This window comes from Paroedura picta, chromosome 3 (genome assembly GCF_049243985.1).
Source record: "Paroedura picta isolate Pp20150507F chromosome 3, Ppicta_v3.0, whole genome shotgun sequence".
Lineage (NCBI taxonomy): Eukaryota > Metazoa > Chordata > Lepidosauria > Squamata > Gekkonidae > Paroedura > Paroedura picta.
The window spans coordinates 48,719,269-48,742,318 of NC_135371.1; the positions used below are offsets into that span (position 1 = coordinate 48,719,269).

Consider the following 23,050-nt stretch of genomic DNA (forward strand, 5'->3'; position numbering starts at 1 on the left):
GAACTTTCCTGCTAGTGTTGCAGATTCGTTGCAGGAGTGTAGCACTTTCCAGAGGATGAATCCACTTTTTGGGATTTCCCTGAAAGCGCTACAACGAAGCGCTTTTTGCGGATCGGTTTCAGGAGTGTTGCAGATTGTCAACGATGTTGTGCATAATGGCAAAACTGTAGCGATTTCAATTAGTAACCATTGTGCTATTTTGGATGAATGCGGAACGGCCCATGGTTTACAATCTGAAATCTAGCAAGAAAACCTAGCAAAACATCTATGTCGTTCATGGAGGATTGTACTGGTTTGTGAATGGATACATTTCCAGACAGACTGTCTCTGCTCAAAACAAAAGGTTTACCAAAATTTAAAACAATGGAAGGGGGCAGGGTGGAATTATCCAACCTTGGAAACACTATTGTAGTTTCAAACAAACCATGTCAGTTTCAAGAGGGTTTCCCTGCTCCTTGCTGCCATTTGCTTGTATTCACTTCCCATTTTCGTGTACAGAACTTGCAAAATCCCATCCCCCTTGTATGACTCTGAGCTTTGAGATCAGTTCTTTTAAACATGAAATTTCAGTGGCACTAGATTCTGCTGGGTACTTTGCACTGGTTCTGCTGGCTTGCAAAAATGGCCTCCTCTTCAATTTCTACTTAAGAGATTTTATGGCTTGACCTTAAAGGTACTGGGGTTGCATTGCCACAATGGTAGTGGGTCTGCTGGGCTTGCACAAATGCCCTCCTCACCTTCAGTTTCTACTGCAGAAATTCTCTGTGACTTGGGTTCTGTTCTGCTAGGCTTCTATTGTCCTTGCATTTGATGCTCTTTTCCTCCTTCCTTTGGGAACAATTGAGGATGGGGAATTGTAACTTTACACTGTAAGGGAAGTAGAGGACAGTCATTGGGAGGTCTCTGTCAGTTTGATGTCTCTGCCATTGTACCACAACCTCAAAAACAGAATTAGTTTGTTTATCTCTTAAAAGTGTCAAAATACTGTATTCACAAGCTTTTGCCATGACCTGTTTTCATATGCTTCACTTTTCTCAATGTAGCTCCGTTTTCTGTGTTAATGTGGTATAGCTTTGCTTAGGCTGGTAGAAGGGGGGAAGAGATCATGGAGGGTTCAAGAGATGGAGGCACTAAGATAGTGTCTGCTGCCTCTGCCATTCCATTGGAAAGGGCAGGCTGTAAAACTACAGGGCACTGTTTGGGTATAGGTTACTCCATGGCCTTGGAACCCAGGCCAAGCCGCAGTGTCTGGCACTAACTTTCATTTTACCACAAGTAGTGAGGAGGTTGTGAACCAGAATTTTTTGCACACAAAGTTGGGGCAAGGGGAAGTAAGGAGATGTCTAGTTTTGCCTTTTCCTAAATAAAGAGTTTTTCTTCAATGACTGCTTATTGGGAATGTCAACTGCAATGTCACAAAAAATTCATTATGGTTCATGACTCATGAACTGGGTACACCATGAACCACGAACTGAACCAAATTGCTTTTTTTTGGGGGGGGGGGTTCATGCCCATCCCAAAAGTTTATTCAGAAATGAATCCCATTTTTTTCACCAAGGCTTACTCCTAAGAAAGGAGATTGCTGCTCATTCTTTTAGGCACTGTGTTTGACCAATTCCCTTGCTTTTTTGTGATCTTGTTTTATTTGCCCCTTTGCACTGGAGGATGGAGATCAGTTGTCTTCAGCTGTAAGTACTGCTCACCAGTAGCAAATTTACACTAATGAATCAGACCTCCAAATCTGCTACGTTTTATTATTATGATGCAAAACTCATAGCAAGGCTTATGGCATCCCTAGTAAGGGTGGACAGTTTCAGGTTGGGAAATTGTTGGAGTTTGAGAAGAATGGGTTTGGGAAGGGAAGAGATCATAGTGAGACATAATACAATAGAGTCCACCTTTCAAAGCAGCCATTTTCACCAAGAATTTTGTCATCTGAAGATTAGTTGTAATTCAAGGAAGTCTTCCGACCCCACTTGGGAGGGTGATGGAAACAGAGTTACACCCTTGAAAATGATGGCCTTAGGATGGCACACTCTCCTTAGAACTGAATTGCATATGTTTGATCTTTGTTCATATCTGTCAGAACCACACCACTACAGGTGCTCATTCAGTACTCATTCAGCTTAGATATTTTCAGAACTGAGTGCAGTGCTTCACAAAATATTCTGTAAACGTTTCAATTGAATTAGGTAAATATTTATACTGTGACAAACTGGAACCATTTAATTACATGCCTTACAGTATGATCCTATACAGAGTTACTCCATTCTCAGTCCATTGAGATAAATGAGCTTAGATGGAAGTAACTCTGAATAGGACCGCAATGTAAACCATCTATTGTGTTAGGCACTACATTAATGTTTTTAGTGATTGATGGAAAAAACCTTTCAGATGCTGGAGGAAAGAAATCTGATCAATCACTTTGCCATCCTTGGAGGTAGTTTTACAAGTTCATTCACACATTCCTTTCTGGGAGAAGTTTATGATGGAGAAATAGTGAGCTGAAAGAACAAAGGAATGATGCACACCCAGTCTGAGATGCTTTCTGCTCTGAAGAAACAGAGGTTGGATGAAATTTCTAAGCACAGGTGGCTAGGATGAAAGGAAACAAAACAGCCATGAATTTACTTTAAGAGGAAGTTTGATTTCCTGTTAACTACTGTGGTGTGTATATACATTAATTATAATGTGAGAGCACACACTTTGCAATCACAGTGTCAGTCATGGAAACATTAACATTTGGATTATGGAAGTTGATTTATATCCCATTATTGACCCAAAAGAGGCATTTTCCTCCTCCTCATCCACCTTCTGCTAACAAATCTTTATCTCTTGCAAACTCTGGTGATTATAATCCAGGTGCAGAGCCCTGTGGATCACCACCAACAGCTGTCCTACTGTGCAGCTCACAGAATGTGGGCCATTTATGCTATATGCAAGAGATTTGTGGTTGGATCTCCCAGTATATTGTTTGTCATGAAGTACAGCCTTGGATGCAGAGTGGGACAGAGCTACAAGTTGACAAGAACTGGAGCACTAGGAGAAGGCTTTTTAAAAACCATTTGACCCAGTGCCAATTAGCACATTAAAATGTCCCCCAATTTTTCGATATATCCATGATGGAAAAAGTATAGTCATCTAAGAGCAGTTTGGGCAGGGGGAAAATCAGGAAATCATCATGGAATTAAAGGATATGGCATACTTTTTCCTCAATGCAACTGTTCTGACTAAATTTAGAGCCAATCATGCCATTTTAAAATTAAAAATCAAATTGTTCAAAGATCAGTGTCTGAATCTCTATGCAACATGTACTACACAAAGCATCAAGATTTTAGAAGCCTTGGAAAGTAATTTCATTATTTGTGTTGGGATTCCTCTTTGAAGGTTTTGGCATAATTTCCTTCAGAAAAGTGATATTTGCACAAAGGATTTCTGTTCACACACAACTTTTATGTAGATTATCGGCATGTACATGTATGGGCAGCCTAAAAAAATCATGTCATAATCTACCCACAGTTACACTTGAAATCCGAAATGGAAATGGAAACATTTTGTTGTGTCAAAAAGAACTTCATGTCTTAGAAAGTAAAGAAGACACATAAGGAGAGAATAAGCAAGCAGGTGAAAGACTGGTAAAGAGAGAAAAGGCAGGAAGATTTAAAAAAGGAAAAAAGGAAAAAAGGAAACAATGCCTACTCCTTTAAACATCTCATAGGCAAGAGAATGGAAATAAACCTGGAATGAAACAATAGGAAGAAGTGAAAAGAAGATAAGCTGTTTAAAGAGAGATAACTGTGTGATGGTCTTTTTTCCTCTCTTGCTATTGAAATGATCTCAAATTCTAATTCTTTACACTGCTAAAAGACACTACATGACCTCCACAGTATTGCTGTGCAGAATGCAGTGTGTTCTCAAATAAAATAAATGAACTGTCAAAATATTGAACTGGGATTTAGGAATTTACTAGCAAAGGAAGATTAAGATGATTATAGTTTAAATTGGTACCATTTTTGGCTAATTGGTTGCAGATACAGCATAATGCCTGAGTGCGTTGATTTGGAATAGCAGCATGTTTGTATTTTACTAGTGCTTAGAGTTCAAGAATGAAGAAAGCTAGATATTTTAAAGGTATACATTTGCACACCTTTTGTTGAGATGTAGGGTGTTCCCAGTGCCTGACATTATTTTCTTATATAAAGCTAGATAAATTCTAAGAGGAAATGGTCTTGCTAATGGCACACAAACTGATGTCAGACAGAAGCCAAGAGGATAACCACACTGAAAAATAACCCCTATTCTAATAGTATTTCACTGGCAGATAACTAATTCAGTCATCTGAATCTTAATCTTCTGCAAAGTAAGTCAGAAGCATTTTAATCTCAGTATAATCTTTTGAGGTGAGTTACATTGACTGTTTACACACTGGGAACTTCACTGCCCCAGCTCCCATGCAGGAGCACAAATCAGGGGCAGATAAGGTGCACCGGGTCAAATGCTCCCCCGCGTGGGTACAGGAAGATGTGGGGCAACCTGCCAGGGTTAAAATTCCAGCTTGCAGCCCAGCATGAAACCTCTAGTGCATAAACGGTCATTCAGAGTTTTATCTTGACCTTGCAATAGCTACTGTATAATATTAGCTCTCATAACAGGTTCTTAGCTAAGCACTGAATGAAGGGGAAAACAGCTGCACTCAAATATGCTCCCCAACCCATTTTGAAAGTGTCAACAAACATGTAAAAAGGGTAATCTAATTGACATCTAAAGACCTTCATGATCTGGCCCTCCATACTTGAATGATCACCTCTCCTAAATTTTCTGCTTAGCTTCCTGCTAACAGTGCTGTTTCCTTGAGAAGTCTGGTTGAAGACTACAAGAAATTGGCCTTCATTACTTTACTGTAGAACAATCTAAAACAGAATACCAGGTCACTCTATACTGATTTTCCACAAAACCTGTAAAATCTGGTAATTGCACAGAGATTTTAATCTGTGTAGCCAAATCAGCAGATACTTAAATCTGGTGATTGGAGCTGTGAATGGACAAGAAGACCATTCTACAACCCCAATGGCATCCTATGTTTGCAAGAAAATGTGAAATGTATTTTAAATATACATCAGCAAGGTTGAAAAACTGCAAAATGAAAAAAGGAACACCTTTGGTTATAACAAATGGATTTCTGGAGTTGCTGTTGCTAGGCAACCACAACTTTTGAAACAGAGTTTATGTTAGTAAAAGGCATAGGCAGGGGACAGGGTCCTTTCATGGGCTGTTTTGGCCTTTGAGGGAAGACTCCTTGGCGTGAGCACTTGCTAGGGTTGACAGCTCTAGGTTGGAAATTCCTAGAGATTAGGGGTAGGATTTAGAGAGGGTGGGGTTGGGGGAGACAAGAGGCCTCAGCCTGATAAAGTGCCAGAGTCTAGCCTCCAAATCAGCCACCTTACGCAGTCTGGCCTTACGCAGTCTGGACTCAGCATATCTGAGGGACCACCTGTCACCCTATGTCCCCCGCAGGATATTACGAATCTACAGGCGCTAATTTATTGGTCATTCCCAGCCCCAGGAAGGGGCATCTGACCTCGACCAGGGCCAGGGCCAGGGCCTTTTTGGTCCTGGACCCAACCTGGTGGAATGGGCTCCCAGAGGAGTTGCGGGCCCTGTGGGAGCTTTCATCATTCCGCAGGGCCTATAAAACGGAGCTCTTTCACCAGGTTGTTGGTTGAGGCCAGGCAGCAAGGGAAATTAGGGCCCCCTTATGAGAGCAGAGTAGCAGTAGCAAGTGCCAACAGCACCCTCTTCCTCCCTCCCCTCCAGTACTGTTTTGGATGGGTTGTATTTAGTTACTGTTTTTGCCGCCACAGCTTCGTATTGTATTTTATTGGGGATGGAGATTTTTACTCTTTTTTTTTTTAAACATTGTAACTCACCTTGAGCCTATGGGGAGAGGCAAGTAATAAATAAATAAATAAATAAATAAATAACAACAACAATAATTTTCTCGAGTGGGACAGATCCCTGTTTTCTGGAGATCAGTTGTAATTCTGGGAGGCTGGCAACCCTAGGCTGGCTGCAACAACTTGATACCACCTGATTTGCATGACTAACTTAGCCTAACTGCTTGCTACTGTTCAACAGCAGATAGCCTACAAAAGCCAGTGTGGTGTACCAGTTAGTACTTCAGAGTAATGTCTGGAGGACCCAGGTTTGAATCTTTATCTTGCTAAGAAGCTTACTTGGTGATTTGGCCAATAATATAGTTTTATCCTAATCTACCTCACAGTGTTGCTGTGAAGATAAACAGGAAGAAAGAGGAACAAATGAAGCTGCTTTGGTCCTCACTATGAAGAAAAGTGGGATATAAATTGTGCTATTGTAACAGTTTGGTGTATTGGTTAGAAGTGCGGACTTCTAATCTGGCATGCCGGGTTTGATTCTGTGCTCCCCCACATGTAGCCAGCTGGGTGACCTTGGGCTTGCCATGACACTGATAAAACTGTTCTGACTGGGCAGTGATATCAGGGCTCTCTTTGCCTCATGCACCTCACAGTGTGCCTGTTGTGGGGAGAGGAAAGGGAAGGCGACTGTAAGTCGATCTGAGCCTCCTTCGGGTAGAGAAAAGCGGCATATAAGAACCAACTCTTCTTCTTCTATGTGGGTTAGCAGAACCGCAGAATAGGAACTGCAATTCAGACATCAGGGACTCTTTTTTTTTTTCCTTCTATGTTTTTATTGTTTTGTTTTGTTTTTTGCATTGGTATAGAGAAATGTTACAACTATGAAGCACACAAGAGACCAGCAAGGAGATTGCATTAGGGAGGTGGGCTTGACTGTGGTGTCTGAGGTACATGAAGGATGCAACAGGCCCTTAAGGACAAAAAGCCTTATGCAAAGGTGGAGCCATTTCAGCCCACGTTACTGGCATTCATATCATAATAGTTGATGTAGACCCTGTCGGCAGGTATCTGCAGGGTTTTAATAAGCAGCTCACACACTAACTTCGAGTAAGCCTTGTTCTGTGGCCCGCCAATCTTGCCGATACTGTGTAGGCTACACAGGGCACAGGGCTCGGCTGAGCCCCAAAAGGTCATTAGCTGGTCAGTCACGATGTAGATCGCAATATACTGGGCGGGCTTGCCCGTTGCCTTGGCCAGCTGCTGGGTCAACTCCCCGGGCAGGCTCTCAAAGACAGCCTGGTGGCTCACGTTGGTGTTAATCACGAGCATCAGCATCTTGGCGGCAGCGCGCAGCAACACCCACTCAGCAACACCCACTCAGACATCAGGGACTCTTGATATTGGTCAGTGCACAAGATCTGTCCTGCTACTGGATTGTTTAAATGGTCCAATCAGTTTGAACAATGGGAAACTTGCACTGGGCCAATCACAGGCTTTGGCAGAAACCCTACACTGTATATACGATCGCATTGTGGGCTGGTGAGTTAGTTCTGTTGAGTGCAATCTAATAAAGAGCTGATGTTTTGCCACATGAATTACCTTATTGAACCCATTATTCAATATAAATAAACTAATGGGGAAACTAACCTCTGTTGCTGGGTGATCTGCTGGGATCGGGAGACCTCAAACCCTACCTGGAGAAGAGAAGGAAGAGGGAAAGGGGGAGAAGCTATGAGGACTTTCAGGAAACTGAAAGAGGAAAGAGGAAGAGGGAAATAAGATGCCTCCCCCAAGTCCTTGTTTGGATATGGCAGGCAGGCCAGATCCTGTCAGATCTTGGTAGCTAAGTAGCGTTGGCTATGGTTAGCACTTGGAAGGGTTGCCTCCAAGCTAAACTTCGTAACGTAAGAAATACGTTTGGCCTTGACCACAGTCAGGGCCTTTTTGATCCAGTTCCCAGAAGAAATCAAGGCACTGTCAGAACTCTATGGGTTCCACAGGGTCTGCAAGACAGAGCTTATCTGTCAAGCGTATGGTTGAGGCCAGTGGGAAAAACTGATTAAACGTATTATCCAGGTCCCCATGCATTCTTTCCCACACCATTTCCCCCTTCTCTGACCACTCTTTTCTCTTGCTCCCCATGGGGTTAGTGGTTTAAATAGAGATTAGAAATGTAATTATTGTTTTTAATGTTTTATTCCCATGATTATTTATTGTTATTACTAAGTTGTTGTAAACTGCAGTGAGGTGAGTATTCATCAGGGTGTGGTATAAAAATCCATAAATCCATACATACATACACACAAACATACATCTTTAACACTTTGCTATATATATATTAGGGGAAAGGCCTCCTGGGTGGAGCCTGTCTGGGTCTTGTCCAGGTGCTGTCCAGGGCCTGTCCAGCCCCACGGCCAATCAATATATGCTCTGTGCATCCTGATTGGCCAGCCCCCCACCTCCCGATTGGTCAGTCCACCGGCAAGGGACCAATTGGCAGACTGACAACTGGAGGGCCCAATCGGCATGCGCGAAGCGCCTGCTGATTGGGCCCTCCGGTTGTCAGTCTGGGGGAAGGGGCCTATCGGCACCCTTCCTCATCCCGGACAGGGCCCTCCGACCGAGCCCTTACTTTTTTTATTTTATCCGCTCCGCGAGGAGCGGTTAAAGATATGAAAGAAAACCATAAAGGGGAAAAAAACTTGAAAAGGCAAGAACAGAAAGACCTACCTGAAAAATAGAACCCTAAAGATTAACTTTTGTATAGTGCATATTTTGTTTTTCTAAGAATAGCCTATGGGCTTTGTGTATGTTTTTAATTTTGTAATTTTATAAGTTGCGCACAATTAATTTTTACATATATTTATTATATATTTATATTATTTTATTACTCATACTATACAGACATCCAACCTTTAGGGTTTGTTCTTATATTACGCATACGATAATCTTACAACTATTTTAGTAAATTAATTTTTTTTGGTTTATATTTTTAACTAGCTTTGCAAGCCGCACCCTAATTGGCCCTATTCCAACTCGGGCAGCCAGACTCGCTCCACCCACTGGCTGGTTTCACAAATATATAGGATAACAATGGATAACGATATATTGGCTGGGTTGGTTCTATTAAGTTCTATTTGCTAATTTTCTAGTTTATGATACTTATGTGAAAAATCATAGTAGTCATCCTGGCATGGGTGGGATAATCATGTCCAAAATAAATATTGCTGATCTTCATCTCCTCATTTCCTCCTCTAAATTCTGCAAGATGGGTGTTCTGTTACACAAATTGGTGCATACAGGTTTCATACGTAACCTTAACCTCCCTGAGCTTTCAGAGAGGTAAAGGTAAAGGTAAAGGTAAAGGTATCCCCTGTGCAAAGCACCGAGTCATGTCTGACCCTTGGGGTGACGCCCTCTAGCGTTTTCATGGCAGACTCAATACGGGGTGGTTTGCCAGTGCCTTCCCCAGTCATTACCGTTTACCCCCCAGCAAGCTGGGTACTCATTTTGCCGACCTCGGAAGGATGGAAGGCTGAGTCAACCTTGAGCCGGCTGCTGGGATTGAACTCCCAGCCTCATGGGCAAAGTTTTCAGACGGCTGCCTTACCACTCTGCGCCATAAGAGGCTCTTCAGAGAGAGTGGTATATAAATGTGAATAAATAAATAAAAATAAAATAAAATTAATGATAAGTTTCCAAAATCATATTTAAATGATGGGATTCTTGAATTCTCAAGCATATCCTACTCAGTAAAAAAACCCTAAGGTTGTATTAGGCAGCTTAGGTAGAAGGCATACAGGAGCATAGTCGATGCACCTAAGGTATTGTTTTGGATCTGGATTATTAGTAGAGCACCTGTTTTTTTCTGATAATTTTTTTTTTGGGGGGGGGGTTGCTCCCTTACCTGTTTGGGATTTCGATTTAGGGCTTTTTTTCAGGATTGGTTTTTCAGGTACTGGAACAGCTATTTGGCAGTTCCTGGTCTCTTTAAAGTTTAAATTATTATTATTTTCTATAAGAGTAAACCTAGGGCAAGCTGACAGGAACAACTGAGACTTTATTTATTATATTCATATACTACCATCCCATGAGGATCAGAGTGGTTTATATAAACCAGGGAACAATACAGATAATTCAGTAGCTGTAAACAATATCAATACAGTGATAACAAATAGAACACTACAATAGAATACCAGATCAGTGGTGAAAACATTAAATCAACTACAGCATACTGATGGCCCCATGGGTTGGATGAATCGGTGGTGGATTCCATAGGAAGGAGGCTCAGGAGCCAATGGGAGGTGGTTGGTTCAGGTTCAGGTTGACCTCAGCCAAGTGCCTAGTGGAGGAGCTTCCATTTGCATGCCCTTCAGAGCTGTTCAAGTTCTGATGGGCTCTGATCTCCTCTGGGAGTTCATTCTATCAGGTGGGGGGCAGGATGGAGAAAACTCTGGCCCTGGTTGATGGCAAGGAAGCTTCCTTGGGGCCAGGGATCACCAGGAAGTTGGAGGTAGCAGAGCACAAGGCTCTTTGAGGGGTATAGGCAGAAAGCTGGTACACTGGGCCCAGACTGCATATGGCTTTAAAGCTGATTACCAGAACATTAAGCATGATTCAGAATTCGACTGGAAGCTACCACAGCTGTTGGAGAATGGGCTGAATGTGGGACCTCCATAGTGTTGCTGTGAATACCCTGGCCCCTGCATTCTGGACCAGCTGTAGTTTCTGGATCAAGGTTAAGGGCAGGCCTATGTGTAGCGAGTTGCAGAAATTTAGTCTAGAGGTGACTGTTGTGTGGATCACTGTAGCTAGGTGTTCCAGGATCAAGTAGGGCGATAGTAATTTGGCTTGGTGAAGGTGATAAAATGCCAGCCATGCTACTGTCATGACCTAAGCCTCCATTGAGAGGGAGGCATCGAGAATCATACCCAGGTTCCTAGCAGAGTAAGCCACTGATAGCTGTTCTCCATCCAGGTTGGGTAGGCATTCTTCCATGCTTAGACCCTTCCTGCCCAGCCACAGGACCTCCGTTTTTGAAGGGTTAAGCTTAAGATAACTCTGCTTGAGCCACCTCATCACTGCTTCCAGGCAGCTAGTAAATGCTAATGGGGGAGAATCAGTGTGGTCGTCTATCAGGAAGAAGAGCTGGGTAGGGTCTGCTACTCTTGACATCTACAACACACCGGGGAAATTACCATTTGTCCTACTATGTGAGGGTGATATGACTGCAATATCTGTCACCCCATTGTCAGGGTTGATTTACCTGATCTGGCTGGTTAAGCAGGTGGCCTCTTGATCCTCACCATTCTATGTTTGTCACTTCTGGAGCTGCATGCTCAGTGGGAGTGTTCTGATTCATTTCAGGTATACTCCAAATAGTGGTTTTACTTAAATGGACGCCCTAAGTGTGCATATACTTAAATATTTAAGGAAGTTAAGTGAAAACATGATCAGAACTCTATAACTTACAACACAAAATAAAACTGTCCACACGACAGTTACAATACCTGGGAGATGTACCACATACTTGGAAGTAGTAAAATGCAGTGGTTTTGCACTGAAGTTTTCTTCAAGCACAGGGACTTCCATGTAGTGAGCATGATAGTGAACCCAGGAAGAGTGTTTGAGGAGCATTTTCAACTATTGGGGGAGATTTGTACCCTGTAGGAGGGAATCCTTGTATCCATGGAAAAAATGTGGTAGCTACAAGCACGGATTTTACTAAGAATAATGAGTTGTTTCCAAAGCAAACTCACTATCTTTTGAGCATTCAGAGTATGGGTTTTCAACATAAACATGCTTCCCTCCATATCCCCAAACATTATTGTGCAAAAGAGTAGAAAAACTTCAAAACAAGCCTGGTGTAATAGGTTTAAGAATAGGTTAAGTGATTATTCCAATGATTAAATTGACTGGCTCCCCTGATATTGCTTATGCAAGTAATTACATTTTGGTGTCATAAAGGAAATCAAAACTGGCCAGTAATGATTAGACCAAATGCATTTCTTAGGGTTAAATAACAGCTGCATGACATTCCCAATATGTGACCTTAAGTCACCTGGTGTCCTTATGTCTCAATTAGATTGCCTCCAAACAAAGTGAAAATTCAGGAACAATTTGAAAACCAGATGTCGTATCATAGCCTTGCTTTCTTCAGTAAGCCTTACAAATCAAACAATTTCAAACTTTTCTGAAGAAATGTGTATTAAGAAATATATACAAATTTGGCCCTTATTTTTCAACAATTGGTTTATGCTCTTCAACCACAAGGCACACCAGCTGACAAGAGTTATAAAGCATTACACAAATGCAACAATATTGTTTTCCATTTAAGGAACAAACTGGATATAAATAAGTTCTTGCTGCTGACTTCTGATTAAGAGACTCTTTATGGACTTGGAGAATTAATGTTGCTTTCAACAAGAGCAAACAGACCAAAGGCAGTTCTTTAGATAAAATCATAAATATACTGTTAATATAATAACTACTGAAGCTGACATGAAAGGATGAAATAACATGCAAAATAGATGCCACTGCCTGTCTTAAGGGGAAAATAACCTGCTTTGTTTTCATCTCTTAAAACTGCAAAGACTCTGTTGTATCTAGTTTCTGTGCATGTGCAGACCAACATATGTGACAGAAAATCACACATCCAGCTGGGTATATCTGTGAGAAATGATCATTTTCAAGTATGTTGTTTGAATTTAGAAGCTGTATTCAGGGTAATGCTGGCTTATATTTATTTCTGTTATTCATAGTCCACTGTCCTCATAGGGACTTGAGGTGGATGACAGAGTGATGACACAAACAACAGGATGAGACGTTAAAAAAACAGTGAAATCGGATTTGTGTTGTACAGCCAACAAGAAATTTAAAAAACAGAGGCTCTGGGAGGCACTGGGTGAACTCTATGGTGAGCCTTCCCCGCAGTGATGCGCGGCTTTCCCGCGGCCCGCAGTAGTGGTGTGATGGAAGGCGTGGGAGGTGAGGAGGGAGGGAAAACTCCCTCCCAGAGGCCGGGCTCACTGGGTGGTTTGGCCTCTCTGTGGAAGGGGTAAGGGGGCAGTGATGGAGCGATAGAAGGCGTAGGGGTCGAGGAGGGAGGGCTAGCAGTGGTCCCCGGGCGGCCTGGTCAGGGAAGGGGTTCGGCCGCACGCGCAATGTGGGGTGAGCAATTTTGGCAGGAAGCAGTGGTGGAAAGGGCAGGCCGAGAGCAGGCTCACCTTGGGAGTCCACGGCCTGCCAGGGTGGCAAGTTGGCTGTCAGCCCAAGCGCGGTGCTATGGTGGGAGCTGGCGAACCACCCGCCTCAGCAGCCAGGAGCTTTCTGGCCACAAGGCTGGATGAGCAGCTCTCAGTCAGCTCCTGAAGGCGGGCACTCCAGGGGCCAGCCCAATTTGGACGCACCCAGCTTTGCTCGGCACATCCAGATTGGCCTGCTGACCCAGACACCACCCAGACAGGGATGGTGTCCAGGCCCGGACAGGGCCACCTAAATGGCCCTTTTTCTTTTATATATAAGGCTTATGGTTCGGATGAGCTTTTGTGTGAATGCACTCTTCCTCAGATACATGTTTATACCCTGAATAAAACTGGCTGGCCATAAAGGTGCCACTGGACTCCTGAGCATAAAATAAATGACTATCTTGTTTGTTTTGTAAGTGATCTTTCTACATCGACTGTTCAATACCTTTCAAAACATCTGCAGCACTTGCCCTGCAGGATAACTACAGAGGCTATTACCTGAGTCGATGTGGGGGTCTGAAAATGTGCCCTGACCACAGCACCAGCAGCAATGTTTGGAGACAGGAAGTACCTGTCCCCATGACATTTTCTGTTGTCATTGCCCTCCCTCCTCACTCTTCTCCCCATTGTGTGTGCAAAACGGCAGACATGGTGGTGAAGTGTGTGGTCCAGCATACCTGGACATGGAGTGGTGGTGGTGGTATATCACTCTAAATCATCCCTTTTCAACTCTTTTACCCTTGAGAAACCCTAGAAATATTCTTCAGGCTTCAAGCAACCCCAGAAGTGGTGCGATTGTGCAGAATATGGTTGGGAAGCATAGCTGTGTACATGCCCACCTGGGGCCCGTCCCCTTCCCACCCTCTCATTGACCGCTTTAGGAGGAGGGGCAGGTCAACATGAGCCAGCTTGCCTGAGAGTGGCAGGGTAAAAATCAAATGAATGAATGAATGAATGAATAAATGGTTATATCACAATATATGTTTATCAAATTTTTTAAAATGTATTTGTACAATTAACTTCCACCCATTTGCGAAACCCTTCCAGAGCTCTCAAAAAACCCGAGGGCTTCACGAAACCCTGGTTGTGAAAGCCTGCTGGAAGTGCTTATAGAGCAGAGAGCTGCTGTTTTATACCCATTTTTCACTACTCAAAGAATCCCAAAGCAGCTTACAAATACCTTTGAGAAACATCCTATTTTCTTACGTTTCTATCTCACCTTTCTGTTGTCATGGAACTTGGAAGTTTGTATGGGGCGGGATTCAGGGGTTTTCAAGAGGTGTCCCATTCAATTCAAACAGTAACCATAATTACTTAGCTTTTGGAAGACAAGAGTACTACGTCCATTCAGACTATTTTTTGGGAGCTTTGGACATGCTTTTTATGGGGTGATCATCTGCATTTTGAGATAGCATCTTTTAAATATAACATGAAAACTCTTGAATATGGTAAACACATATAGCAGAACCTGCATTTTCTATTGGTAGGAGTTCTAAAAGAAATGCCCTCAATGAAAAAAAATGTAGAGCATCCTCTAGAAAACAGGAAGAGCAGCAAATATACAAACTTGAGCTAATTGTATAATGAATGGATTAGGATGCTATATTATTTGCGAAAATTAAGGTGCATCCACATGTGTATTTCAAACAGCCTAGAGGAGTAGAAAACTGCTTGCAGGTTTTCAGCATTACACCACTTGGAAGGGGATAAAATCTTTTGCCTGTTTGTGTAAACTGTGGCTTGAAGCTTTGGTGCACGAGGTCAGAGCACCTGGAGCCTCCAGCTACATCAGCCTGCCACCAGGACAGGCAGCTTGTGAATGTGAAGCCAATGATGGATGAATTGCATATGGGAAGAATGTCTGTGTGGCCTCTAAAGTGCTAATGGTCTGGCTGTTAAATCCTCAGTACCACAGCACTCTCAGAATTTGGGTGAGGGCAGAGATTCTAAAGAGACTGAATAAACCAGGGCTGCTGCTTCTTCTTCTTCTTTTTTGCAGCTATACTGTTACATATGGCAAATTTGGTTCTCTCTCTCTCTCTCTCTCTCTCTGGAGTTCTCAGTTCCAAAGTATTACGATTGGGTGTAATGGTTCCTGAAGAAACACAGCAGGCTGAAACCTGCAGAGCAATAGCTGCGAGAGGTTGACTCAATGTCTGCAGCTAGTTGATTACAGACATCTTGAAAGAATTGCTTGCGCAGCCTTTCTTGCAAGTCTGGAGTTGGCCTTCTGTCATTTGGGTGCTCCTTCACAATTGAGTTCATGCGTACAAGAAAGCAGTTGATTGGAGGCTTCAAGGACCTGTGTGTAATCAAAAGCTTTGAACACTTTGTAGTTTCTGGAGTTCCTTTACTCCTGGCTATAGGGACTATCAGAATATATTATAATGACCAAAACCAGCATCTCCAGCAACAGCCACAAGTGTAATCCATAAATTAGTTCATTAATCCATGGGAAAATGTTTTCAGCTTGCCTTTTTATTACTGAAGATATTTCTGGTGGCTGGCAAAATATAGAATTCCACTAAAACATTATGAAAGTTCTAAACTTTTAATAAGTTCTATATGTGTTCTTTATTAGGACTTTTATTACTATTCTGCTGGCATTTAGAGGCAGAAATTATTGTAGAAATATAATGAGCACAGATTTCTTTGAATGATATTCAGGCCCACATCTAGTTTATGTCTGTTTTGTTCTTTAGTTAATTTAAATCTGCTGTAAGTTTTTTTCACCACTTGTGTACCGTCAAGAATTTGGGAGTGATCTTCAAGGTCTCCCTTATAATGGAGGCTCAGATCATCAAGGTAGCATGCCAGGTGTTCTTTCATCTTCACCAGGCTAAGCTACTATCTGACCCTAGAAATCCTAGCAACAGTTCTCCATGTGATAGTCACCTCCAGATTAGATCACTGTGACTTGCTCTATGTGGCTCTAGTCTTAACCTTGATCCAGAAACTGAAGCTGGTACAAAATGTAGCCACTTGGATCCTTACTAGGACACCATGGAGGCTCATATATGACCTACCCTTCAACAGTTGCATTGGTTGCCAGTAGAAATCTGGATCAAGTTCAAGGTATTGGTTCTAACCTTCAAAGCGATGTGAGGTCTGGGTCCTGCATCTCTAAGGGACTGCCTTTCCCAGTATGCCTCCAGAAGAACTTTGATATCTTCTAATAGTAACATGTTGGTGCTTCCCGGTCAGAGTGCCTCAACCAGGGCTAGGGTCTTCTTGGCTGTGATTCCAGCCTGGTGGAATGAGCTGTCAGTTGAGACCCAGGCCCTGACAGAACTTCCTAAGTTCTGCAAGGCCTACAAAATGGCACTTTTCCACTAGGCCTTCAGTTGAGGTCAGAACAAACTAGCACCCAATAAAATCTATGGATCTCCCTGCATTCATCTTCGAGTTATTCCCTCCACCAAGTTAGATTAAAATATCATATTGTTCACAAAACAGATCAGGAGGCAAATAATGGAGCACCACAAGTTTTTAATATTTTTTAACTGAATAAACAATTTATATGGGATGTGTTGTAAACTGCCCCCAGCCTGCTTGTGGGAAGGGGCAGTATATTTAATAAATAATAATAATAAACATACACCATTTCTGACTATTGGATGGGATTCAGAGGGAAGTTATTTCCACTGGATGCAGAGAACCATCATGTCGCTGTTGATAAAAACCTGCTGTATTCCAGTTAGTCCTGAACACTTGATACCATAGAACTCTGTAGACCTGGCTATGCTCCCAATAGACAGCTCTGGGTTGGGAAATACCTGGAGATTTGGGGAGGGGTGGAGCCTGGGAAGGGAAGGAATTGGAAAGGGGAGAGATGGCAGCAGAGTATAATGCCTGACCTGACAATGACTGCTAATGATAGGATGTTTTGGAGAAGGTTAATTCATAGGGTCACCATAAGAAGGAGTAGTTTTTTGTACCCCACTTTTTACTACCTGGAGGAATCTCAAAGTAGCTTACAGCTGCCTATCTTTACTCTTCCCACAACTGATATCCTGTGAGGTAGATGAGGTTGGGAGCTCTGAGAGAATTGTGACTGCCCCAAGATCACCCAGATGGCTGCATGTGGGGGAGCGGGGAATCAAATGCAGTTCTCCATATTAGAGGTCACTGCTCTTAATCACAACACCAAGCTGACTTGATGGCACTTACACACATACACACAATGCCATAGGGTCTGAACTTTGTCGTCTGGAGATCAGTTGAAATAATGGGAGGTATCCAGCCTTCTAGAAGTTGGCAATCCTATCATCAGACATACTATTCATCAGTACTGTAGACCTGAGTTCCAGTATTCCAGTATTATTCAGGTTCCAGTGTTATTCAGCCTTTAAATATGATGTGGCAGGACTTACTTTGCACAAGCCTACCATTTTGTTAAAATAAGGCTCTCAACTACTATATCTGCAATGCACTGGTAGAATGCCAGAGATGTATAGCAGGTTCTCTGAGTGGCTGCTAGCCCATCCAATTTGAATTCCTTGACCTCTCACATATCCCACATTCCTGGTTACACAAATAATCCTTCAGTGATAGAAGGATTACACTTTGGAATGTTCTGTGACAGATTTCTGATTAGCTTTGCACTTTTCCACATGAAGGGGCATGATGTACAGCATTGTGATACAGAATGCGACAAGTCATACTGACTTCTGTGATTTTGTTAGGCTGAATATATCTGCCCTTCTTTGTTGTGGCTCCAAGTCTTGGATTCCATTGGTTAAAAGCAAATGGAATTCATGAATATAACCTTTTATAGGTGTATTTAGAGACACCCTGTCCTTTTTGTAGCCTGATATAGGTGACCATCAGATAGGACTGAATTAGAATTGGATAAGGAACAATAAAATTTCTAATGAACTCTACCCAGGTGCAGGAAAAACTCTTCCTACTGGACTTGCTAATGAACTCCACTGAGACACAAGAAAAGTGAATCCTAGTTCCAGTCTATCCTCTGGAGACTCCCAGATAAGACATGAATATGATGCATTTCCCCCCTCCCAACAAATACAAGTAAAAAAATGCTCAGCAGTTGTTCACACACTCCACACTTTGGCATGGAGAGATTCCTATCTTGTTGTGTCCTACCTCTGAAGATGCCAGACACAGTTACTGGTGAAACACCAGGATCTAAACTACCAGACCATACAGCCCAGAAAACTCACAGCAAGCAAAAGATAAAATTATTTAGAGTGGTCAAAGGTATTTCAGATGAGATATTTTTAGAAGGAAATCATGCATGAAAGGGCATTCAGCTTGCTATTGTGTAAGGTAAATGATTATGGAAGACAGCCAGTCCTTAACTAGAACTAGGGTTTTGTCCTAAAATCTTTTATCTAAGCCCTGGAACATGTTTTCAATTTCAGGCCTCTGTCCTTGAACATGTGATGTAATAATAAATGATAAGGCCTGTGAACAAGTGCAGAATGTGTTTCTATCTCCACTGAATAACCATACCCAGGCTGCACACATCTGGGATCTGAGGAAGGGCTTCCAAAGTAATTTCCTGATGTTTCAATATGAATAATATTGTGCAAATAAATCTCACATAATACATTCTATTTTTAAAAGATAAACCTGTCTACATAGGCATATGGGGTAGGAATCCTACAGTTGTGTTGAAATAATTTACCCTGGAAATAATTTATCTTTAGTATGCTATAACAATGTGGCTCATTGTAGACAAATGAAGCACAGTGATTTATTAAAGATCATCATGACCAGCTTTGGGAATGCACTGCTAACATGTAGCACCTCCCAGCGTGCATGTACCCACTGAAAGACAATCTATCTGCTTATACAAAAATATATCGCAACTATTGAAGAATCTTCCAAAGATTCCAAATAATGCCAACTCAAAATAGTTTATTTTATTTAACACATTTATTAGCTGCCTTTCTACCTTACAAGAACTCAAGGTGGCTTACCATATAAAAGTCAAAAACCTCAATAAAATTAATGCAATACATAATACCACATTTAAATCAATAATTTAATAATGCCGGCAGGCAGAAGAACTAAAGATTAATCAAATGGCATCCTGAATAACACCAACTTCAGTTGCCTCCTTAAGGTCTAAAGGAATAATAATAATAAAAATTATAAACAGCAACAATTTTCACGGATTGAGACCCATGCCTGAAATTACCACCTTTTAAAAAATTCAGTGTTGTGGTTGAGCTTGGTTTGCTCATGGACTCTCATATGGGAACCTGAAAGCTGGCAGGACTCATAACTTCAAAGTGATTGTGGTGGTCATTATTCCAACTTACAATGTCTTGTGATGTTGCTTTTTTAATCAGAGGATGGAGTAACATAATTCCTGCATCCATCCAATATGTGTAACAATATCCACTTTATATGCATGCCCTGTCCAAGAAAACAAACATGTTCACTTTCTTCTTACATAAGAACTGCATTGCCTAAGTCTTCTGCCTGGTTTTTAAAAATTCCAGTAAAAAATAAATGGCTTGGAGTGGAGTTACTTGAGGGACAACCTTCTCTTGTACTGTCCAGCCCCCCAATTAAGATCTTCTCTTCATCTTTTGCTCTCTATGCCCCTACCAGCAGAGGTATGATTGGGCGGGCACCAGAAACAGAGCTTTTTTTGGTAGTGGCATCTCCTCTACCTTACTGTTCCTTAGTTGCAGTCCGTCCGTCTATCTGTCCATCCGTCCTTCCTTCCTTCTTCTCTCCACCTATATGTCTTGTCTCTGTCAATTCCATTCCATCCCAACTAGCCAGACAATAAAATGAAGAAAGTGAGAATCCAACCCAGAGAGGACAGAGATGTTTTAATGTAGGGATGCAGCCATACACAGGTGTGACATCACTTCCTGGTTTCTCCAGCAGTGATGTTACACCAATTGCTTGAAGGCCATATTTAATTCTTTTTCTCCTGCTGCCACTCTGATCAGTGGCAGAGGGGGGCCCCTAGCTTGGCCAATCAAGAATATGGACTGTAAGAATTGTGTTATCGCTGCAAATTTCATTAAAATGCTCAGGCATTATTTGTTAGTTATGTTCTTGATATTAATGGTATCATTTCTGTCTTGAGAATAAGGCTCAGGAAAAGACTTGGCTGAATATGACTGAAACAAACCAAGTTGGGTAAGGTAGCAATGATGGTATGAATTCACAAACTGGTAGCAATGCAGTAGGAATTGTTGAGCTGACAACTGCTGCTGAACTGCTGACAACTAGCCACTGCTGCTGAAAGATCTGAGTCAAGTGCCCCTTAAGGCACTAGGGCTTGGCTTTGCTTCTTCGTGGTCACTAGCAGATCTCTAGGGCCCATGGGAAAATTTTCCTGCAAGATAAATGGCCAATCCACATTGATATTGTTATTATTGCCTAAGGAAACAACCCAGGCAAGTTAAAAACTTTCCAATTCCTTTGTTTTCCAGCATGAAAGGTTTAAGCATGTACTTTGCTCTTCTACTGAAATCCATGGGGATTTTAAAATTCATAACTTTGGCTGGATCATGCTACGTAATTTGCTTTTATCTTTTGGGGCCGTCTGGAATGTCAAGGTAGCAGCAATTAATTTAATGATTAAATGCAACAATACTGCAAACTACCAACATTTCTGTTTTGTGGATTGCTGTCCTTTGATTGTTCCCACCCCACCCCCCTCGAAATAATGAAAGCTTTGGTGGCCTTTTCATTTAGAAATTGCAAGTAAAAGATAACAAAACACTGGCGAGTGGAGGTCCTAGTCCAGCACATGTGGCATAGGAAAGGCTGTGCTGTCATGGTTTGACAGGTGTGTGCCGGGGCGCTGCTGAAAGGGCTCTTGCCCAGAGTTACTCATGAAATCCGAGAGTGTTTGTAAACAGTCTGTACTTTCTCAAAGGTGCCCTGGAGATTTGTTACAGGAAGTCAAATTGCTCAAATCTACCTAATTTGGCACGATACGTTGAAAGCACGCTTGAGTGGTCATAATTGCAGTGGGACTGACTTCATTTAGCAATCTCGGGCAGTCCCTTTCCAATAACAACTGCAGGCGATATAAATTCAATCTCTTGTTTGTTTCTGAAAGTGATTAGCCTGAAAAATTTGGAATTTAAACACTCATAATTGCAAAGTGTTATTTACATTCAATTTTGATTAAGTTTTTTTTAAATGAGAGAGGAGTCCCTTTACTTTTTGTGGGGCAGGAGGGAGCTTGAGACAAGTTGACCATGACAGCAAATGAATATTTCATCAATTGGGGTTTTGATAACTATGAAAGATCTTTAAAATGCTGTTTCCATAAAAACTTTGGAGTTTCTGGGGGAACCATTTTAGAAAAGTGGGTACTGTTGTAAGACCCACAGATTTTGAGTTTCTAGACCTAAGGTCCAACTGTAATAACATAAAAGGCTGCTTCAACTGGACCAGAAATAACTATTTGGTTTGAGGTAATCTCCACCTTTAATCCATATTGGGGTTTTTTTGAGAAAGGTGGAATAATGGAGTGTTACATTTAACACTCTGGAAATTATATGACTTGAAGAAGATTGTTGGGTAAATGGCATTATAAATTTCTGTAAATATTTTTAATTGCATATTTAGTTATTGTGTTCTCTCTCCACTCTTGCACTTTCTTTATGGTAAACACGTTATGTAACCAATCCAAGTACAGAAAAGGGACCTGAAATGATATATTAAAAAGGTAATCCCCTGTGCAAGCACCGGGTCATGTCTGACCCTTGGGGTGACGCCCTCTAGCGTTTTCATGACAGACTCAATATGGGGTGGTTTGCCAGTGCCTTCCCCAGTCATTACCGTTTACCTCTCAGCAAGTTGGGTACTCATTTTACCGACCTCGGAAGGATGGAAGGCTGAGTCAACCTTGAGCCAGCTGCTTGCATTGAACTCCCAGCCTCATGGGCAGACAGCTTCAGACAGCATTTCTGCTGCCTTACCACCCTGCGCCACAAGAGGCTCTTGAAATGATATATAAATAGACATAAATAAAAATACATGAGTAAACATAGGGGTGTTTCCCAGATCCAGATATAAAACACAGATCACACACAAAAAAATTGTTCATGATAGGGTTGCCATTTCTGGGTTGGGAAATTGCTGTCTAAAGCAGTCCATGAAGAGGGAAGAATTTAGGAAGAAGAGGAGGAAAGGTCAGGTGAAATCAGGGGTACAATTTCTGAGGTAACTCAATAAAGAACTCTGAGTACATTCAAAGCTTCTGTTCATTAAGTTTTAAGCAACTGAGGATGATTCTGCACCAATGGCATTCCAGGGTGCTGCTGATGTGGTGCTGCAGAGCTGCATTCTCCACACGGGGGACACATTTCAGCAGGGCGCCTGGTCTGCCACTGAAATGTGTCCCCCCAGGGGATGCAGCCATGGTGAACAGGTTGCACTGTGTGGGGGGAGGCTGGGTGGGGGTATGTTCAGGAAGGTGGGATTGCGTTCTCATACAATCCCACCTTCCTGCAAAAAATTTTAAAAGTCCCAGTCACCCTATGGCACCATGAAGCGTCACAAAGCTGACTGGGGCGTTTTTTGCCCCCTCCAGGATTCCTCCACATTCCCTTAGTGCAGGACGACTGAGGGCCAAATGTGCAACAGGCCTGGGAGGGTGCCGGTGGTGGTGATATCAAGTGGACATGGAGATTAGTCCCATGTTCATATGAACCACCCTCCTGATTTTTTCCACCTGTGTGGAATTGGCCTTAGAGTTTAAGGTTTTCACAGGGAATTCAGCAATTCTTTTGGTTTCCAGAAGGCTGGGATACTCTATCCTGTACCCAGTACTCTTCTTGAGCTTTACTGACCCTTCAGGTTTCAAAAGGCAGTCTCTAACCACATCAGATGAAGGATCTCTCCATTTATCAGAGCTATGTTCTCATTTTAACTGGGTAAGGAAATTCTTCTGTCTCTTGA

General features: G+C 42.2%; 1 long non-coding RNA gene and 1 pseudogene across 1 annotated transcript in view; one reads left to right on the forward strand and one right to left on the reverse strand.

Moving 5' to 3' along the window:
* Positions 1-23,050, forward strand: part of LOC143831101 (uncharacterized) — a 32,505-nt gene that overhangs the window by 3,297 nt on the left and 6,158 nt on the right. The gene's annotated exons all lie outside the window — the stretch shown is intronic.
* Positions 6,749-7,229, reverse strand: LOC143831100 (macrophage migration inhibitory factor pseudogene; annotated as a pseudogene).